General features: G+C 49.0%; 1 protein-coding gene and 1 long non-coding RNA gene across 4 annotated transcripts in view; one reads left to right on the forward strand and one right to left on the reverse strand.

The window, feature by feature from the left end:
• The window catches only part of LOC108518340 (uncharacterized), a 7,834-nt gene extending 3,711 nt beyond the window's left edge, over window positions 1-4,123 (reverse strand). Inside the window, exon 1 of the long non-coding RNA XR_001882347.1 lies at window positions 4,022-4,123. This is a non-coding gene — a long non-coding RNA (uncharacterized LOC108518340). The remainder of the gene's footprint in view (window positions 1-4,021) is intronic.
• ZNF385C (zinc finger protein 385C) overlaps window positions 1-5,885 on the forward strand; it is a 68,145-nt gene that overhangs the window by 6,740 nt on the left and 55,520 nt on the right. The window lies entirely within an intron of this gene.

Below are 5,885 nucleotides of genomic sequence, written 5' to 3' on the forward strand. Positions count from 1 at the left end.
AAAAAAAAAAAAAAAAAAGAACTTTGCAGTATACAGAACTGCCTCATTCCATCCTATGAGCACCTGCGGAGATCAAAATTCTTTTTTTTTTTGACATGAGTCTCGCTTGCTCTGTTGCCCAGGCTGGAGTGCAGTGGCGCAATCTCAGCTCACTGCAACCTCCCCTTCCCAGGCTCACAAGATTCTCATGCCTCAGCCTCCTGAGTAGCTGGGATTACAGGCACGCACTACCACACCCAGCTAATTTTCTGTATTTTTGGTAGAGATGGGGTTTCGCCATGTTGTCCAGGCTGGTCTCGAACTCCTGAGCTCAGGTGATCCACCCACCTTGGCCTCCCAAAATGCTAAGATGAGGCATGAGCCTCTGTGCCTGGCCGAGATCAAAGTTCTTTTTGTAGATGATGAAAGCTCATAGAGCAAAGGAACTTTCTCAGAGTCAATCTTCTAGCAGAACCTGGACTTGAACCTGGGTCTCCTCACCCCTCACAGCCAGGGCTCTTTGCCGGACCTTGCTGGAGCTGCTCTTTTGACTAAAAGAGTCACAGGCTGCAGTCACCCCTGACTCTCGCTGAATCTCCCCCTCACCCAAATCTCCTCTACCTTCACACACCAAGACTCCTGGCCCTGTGTCTCTGACTGGGAGGTGAATGTAGGGGCAGGTAGCATTCTTGCGACCTTATTCTGAAATTTGCTGTCCTAGTTAGCAGCTTCCTGAGGGGAGAGGGACACCAGAAGCTTTTAGAGATGGTTTCAACCTTCTGGGTGCTAATTGGGAATGAGACTCTCCCTAGGTTGAGACTGGGGACAGCTATTCTGGGTCTGCAAGATGAGGTGTGGGGGTGGAGAGGCCAGAGGGGGGATCAGGAAGTTTCCCCAAATAGCCTGGCCTGAAGCCACATGCGGGAGCCAAGCCCCAAGGAGGAGGCCCAGATGAAGGGGTGGAAGGGGAGCTGTCCAGTTGGCACATGGGCCTGACCCTTGGGAAGCTGGCCATAGGGCAAAAATCAGGAGCAGGACTGGTTTTGTCTCCTCTTTTCTTTTAAGTTTGAGATGAAGTCTTGCTCTGCCACCCAGGCTGGAGTGCAGTGGCGCGATAATAGCTCACTGCAGCCTCTGCCTCCCAGACCCAAGCAATCCTCCCACCCCAGCCTTCAGCCCAGAGCCTCACGATTTGCTGGGACTATAGGCACACACCTGGATAATTTTGTTACATTTTTTGTAGAGACAGGGATCTCCTTCTGTTGCCCAGATTGGTCTCAAACTCCTGGGCTCAAGCGATCCTCCTGCCTCAGCCTCCCAAAGTGCTAGGATTACAGGCTCACGCCTATAATGCCACCATGCGGCCGGTCTTCTCTTTGTTCTCCCACTGAAATGGGCTTCCCTGGAACTTGATGTCATGAGTAAGTGGGTGTGTCTCTACCCTGTCCCAGCCCCTACCCCCAAGCCCCAGCCTACTGTCTGTCCTAGCTCTCACCCCAGTGACACTGATTTACTCATTCATTTAACCAGTATTTGTTGAGCACCTACTATATGTTATACTTGCTAGCCTCTGCCTTGGGAATTCGAGGAGGAACAAGACAGGGTTCCAAGAGGGAACAAGATAGGTTCTCAAGAGGGAATAAGAGGCCGGGTGTGGTGGCTCACATCTGTAATCCCAGCACTTTGGGAGACCAAGGTGGGCGGATCACTTGAGGTCAGGAGTTCGAGACCAGTCTGGCCAACATGGTGAAACCGTGTCACTAACTAAAAATACAAAAATTAGCCAGGCGTGTTGGTGCACGCCTGTAATCCCAGCTACTCGGGAGGCTGAGGCAGGAGAATCGCTTGAACCCAGAAGGCAGAGATTGCAGTGAGCCGAGATCACACAATTGCACTCCAGCCTGGACAACAGAGAGAGACTCCCTCTCAAAAAAAAAAAAAAAAAAAAGAAAAAAAGGAATAAGAGGAAATGGGAAGGAAGGAAGTGTACCCTAGAGAGAGCAATGCAGGAAGGCGTCTCTCAGAGGTGATAGTTAAATATCAGCCATGAGAAGGAGGAGGGAGGGGTCAGAAGGAAAAGAGCACTCAAGGCAGAGAGAACAGGCTTTGAGAAAGCTCCCAAGTGAGGGGTAGCTCGCTGTGCTCCAGGGACAGAAAGAGCCCAGTGTGGCTAGAAGGTGGGGAGTCATAGGAAACAGATCGGAGGGGCACAGGATATTTTAACCACTATGGATATTTTGACCCTAAGGATGTTTTGAATGCAAACATTTTAAACCAAAACATACCAACACTGAAATTTTTTTTTTTTTTTTTTTTTTTGAGACGGAGTCTCGCTCTGTCACCCAGACTGGAGTGCTGTGGCCGGATCTCAGCTCACTGCAAGCTCCGCCTCCCGAGTTCACGCCATTCTCCTGCCTCAGCCTCCTGGGTAGCTGGGAGTACAGGCGCCGCCACCTCGCCCGGCTAGTTTTTTGTAGTTTTTGGTAGAGACGGGGTTTCACCATGTTAGCCAGGATGGTCTCGATCTCCTGACCTCGTGATCCGCCCGTCTCGGCCTCCCAAAGTGCTGGGATTACAGGCTTGAGCCACCGCGCCCAGCCTCACTGAAAATATTTTAAGAAGGTGTTCTCCAACTTGAACTCTATTTATCCAACTTAATTCTTTGATCAGAGTTTTGTTTTTCCCCCGTGGTACAGTTAAACAAATGTCCATGTTTTTCATTCCATTGTAATTTCACCGAAACTGTTTTCATCAGCATCAATTCCGTATACATTCTGCTGCTAAGATTGGAGGCATCCATCAGTGTGGGGGCTGCAAGCTCTTGACACGAGAGCTTATGTGATTGACTGGGTAACCCCATCCCATTTTGGAAGATTTAAATTAAAACCAAAAAAAAGATTCGTGGTCAAGATTTGATTCTTTTGTGCATTTTAGTCAATAATGAGTTTTCTTATATCCAGTTCTAGCCATCCTCAGTGTTACCTCTACCCATAATATTCTTAGGTGGAGAGTTGTATTTATATCTCAGTTAATCTGTGGGAGGGATCAGGTGGAAGGGGTGGACTGTGAGAGAAGGGCCTGGGGGAGAGGAACGGCCCAGATCTTCCAGGCTGGGGCAAGCATTCTCCTAAAGCAAAGGGTGAAGCCTTGGGAGCTTTTATCCCGGAGCATGATGTGATCAGATTTGCCTTTATTTTTATTTATTTATTTATTTAGAGACAGGGTCTTATTCTGTCCCCCAGGCTGGAGTGCGGTGGTGTGATCACGGCTCACTGCAGCTTCGACCTCCCAGGTTCAAGCTATCCTCCCACCTCAGCCTCCCGAGTAGCTGGGACTATAGGCGTGCACCACCATACCCGGCTAATTTTTGTATTTTTTGTAGAGATGGAGTCTTGCCATGTTGCCCAGGCTGGAGAGCTGCCCTTTTAATAGTCTCCCTCTGGCTGTGTGAAGATGGGACTGGGAGGGAGAGGAAGTGGGGAAGTAGAGGTAGGGAGGCCAGTGAGGAGGCTGTTCTGCCCATCCAGGTGGTAAAGAGAAGTGAACTGGGCCAGGTGTGGTGACGTGTGTGCCTGTAGTCACAGTGCGTTCAGAGGCCAAGGCGGGAGGATTGCTTGAGGCCAGGAGGTTGAGGGTGCAATGAGCTGTGATCACACCACTGCACTCCAGCCTGGGCGACGGGTTACAGATAGAGTATGGGGTTAAAAAAGGGCAGGGTAATCTCTGTCCTACTCCCCAGGATTCCGCCACAGCCCTCCCCCAACACCCAGAATGCCCTCGCTGCCGTTCCCACACTCTTAGCTCCCTGCTCCTGGTATCTGAGGCAGCTCGGAGCTCTGCTCCTGGTATCTGAGGCAGCTTGGAGCCCTTCCCCACAACACCCAGGCTGTGGCCACTCGGAGTTTGCACAGAGTTGAAACCAAGAACTGGGGTGTTTCCGTTGGGAGTTTCTCCTTCTTTGCACTGAGGGAGAGTCAGGGATGCTCTACTGAGGTTAGGGTGGGGGATGGAAGGGATGGGAATGGCCCTGGGATCCACCTACCTCGAGTCCCGTGGCTGGAGCCGCCCAGGCGGCCGCAGACCTGGCGGTGAAACAGACCCAGACACAGGGCGCTTGTCCGACCGTGCTCCGCCCTCAGGGTGTGACACTGGGCAGGGGGACAAAGGGGCCTCTGTCAGTGTGGGGCACTGCGCCCACCCGGGCCAGGCCAGGCGCCTGAGGAGGGAGGGAGGTGACCTGGGGGTGCTGGAAGAGAGAAGGTTGAAGGCAGACAGACCCCAGGTTTGAGTGCCATCTGGGCAAGTCTCTTCCTCTCCGGATCCTCAGTCTCCTCACCTGTAAAGTGGAAATCTCAGTCCCAACCTCCCAGACCTGGCATCAGCAGGACCGACCTTGTTGATTGACTGACTACACTTGTGTTATTTAGCAAACACATGTAATGATTACCACGTGCCTGGTTGCTAAACACTTTACAAATATTGACTCAGGTAATCCCCATAACGACCCTCTTAAGAGTGTCGATTAAAAAAAAATTAACCATTTAAAGAATTAAAGTTAGTTTTATTTAGAAGTCTTACAGAGGACTATAGACAAGGCCTACAGCCCTAAAACAGTTTTGTCAGACTGTTTTAAATCAGTGTTTTAGCTTACAGTTTATATGTAAGTAGTGGAGGTTCAGTATGTGCAAAATGATATCAAAATTTGGCTGCAAGAGTATATTGGTTATAGATTACGGAGGTATAATCACTAACTCTGTCAGACATTATTTTATGTGCAAGAAAAGGCAAGGACTACAGTTATTTTATTTTTATGGAGATGAGGGTCTTACTATGTTCCCCTGGTTGGTCTTAAGCTCCTGGCCTCAAGTGAACTTTCTGCCTCAGATTCCCAAAGTGCTGGGATTTACAGGCATGAACCACTGCGCCTGGCTAGGACTGGGGCCATTGATCTTTTAAGGAATATAGTGATTCAGGCAAGAGATGGGGGGGCGGTGGGAGGTGCTGTGTTTTATCTTGTTTTGTCTTTAAAACTCTTTTCAAAGAGCTGCAGATAAGCACAGAGTCAGGGACTTTGTGAAATTATCCTGGTAAGCAGAAATGAGCAAATGGCTTCTGATGTTTGCTATTTTGTGTCACAAGTTTTTTCTTTTGGTCATAAATCAGCTGCCTGGTTGTATTTAAAAGACAAATGCTGATTGTGTCAGGTAACTAGGAAGGCTTTTTTCAGGAAGATTGATTGTTTTCAGTTGTAGAGTTGTAAGAAATGAGCACCCGTGTGTGTTGGTGGACGCCTGTAATCCCAGCTACTTGGGAGGCTGAGGCAGGAGAATCGCTTGAACCTGGGAGGCAGAGTTTGCAGTGATCCGAGATCACACCATTGCACTCCAGCCTGGGCGATGGAACAAGACTCTGTTTCAAAAAAAAAAAAAGACTTTAAAAGTTAGATGAATGCAAAAATTTTAATTCTTTTAAAGTTCAGTTTTTTAAAGTAATCAAAAACTTAATAAAGACAACACAGGATTTTCTTGGTAAAATGTAAAATCTTTGTTTTTTGGGCCAGTTACCAGAAAACAAAGACCTCCTGTAGTGTGACTGGTTTTTTAAAACATTTTGTTATGGCCAGGCACGGTGGCTCATGCCTGTAATCCCAACACTTTGGGAGGCCGCGGTGAATGTATCTCAAGGTCAGGAGATTGAGACCATCCTGACTAACATGGTGAAACCCCGTCTCTACCAAAACTACAAAAAATTAGCGGGGCATGTTGGTTGGCTCCTGTCATCCCAGCTACTCGGGAGGCTGAGGCAGGAGAATGACATGAACCCGGGAGGCGGAGCTTGCAATGAGCTGAGATCGCACCACTGCACTCCAGTCTGGGTGACAGAGCGAGACTCCGTCTCAAAAAAAA

The sequence above is a fragment of the Rhinopithecus bieti genome, unplaced genomic scaffold, assembly GCF_001698545.2.
Source record: "Rhinopithecus bieti isolate Rb0 unplaced genomic scaffold, ASM169854v2 scaffold_44695, whole genome shotgun sequence".
NCBI lineage: Eukaryota > Metazoa > Chordata > Mammalia > Primates > Cercopithecidae > Rhinopithecus > Rhinopithecus bieti.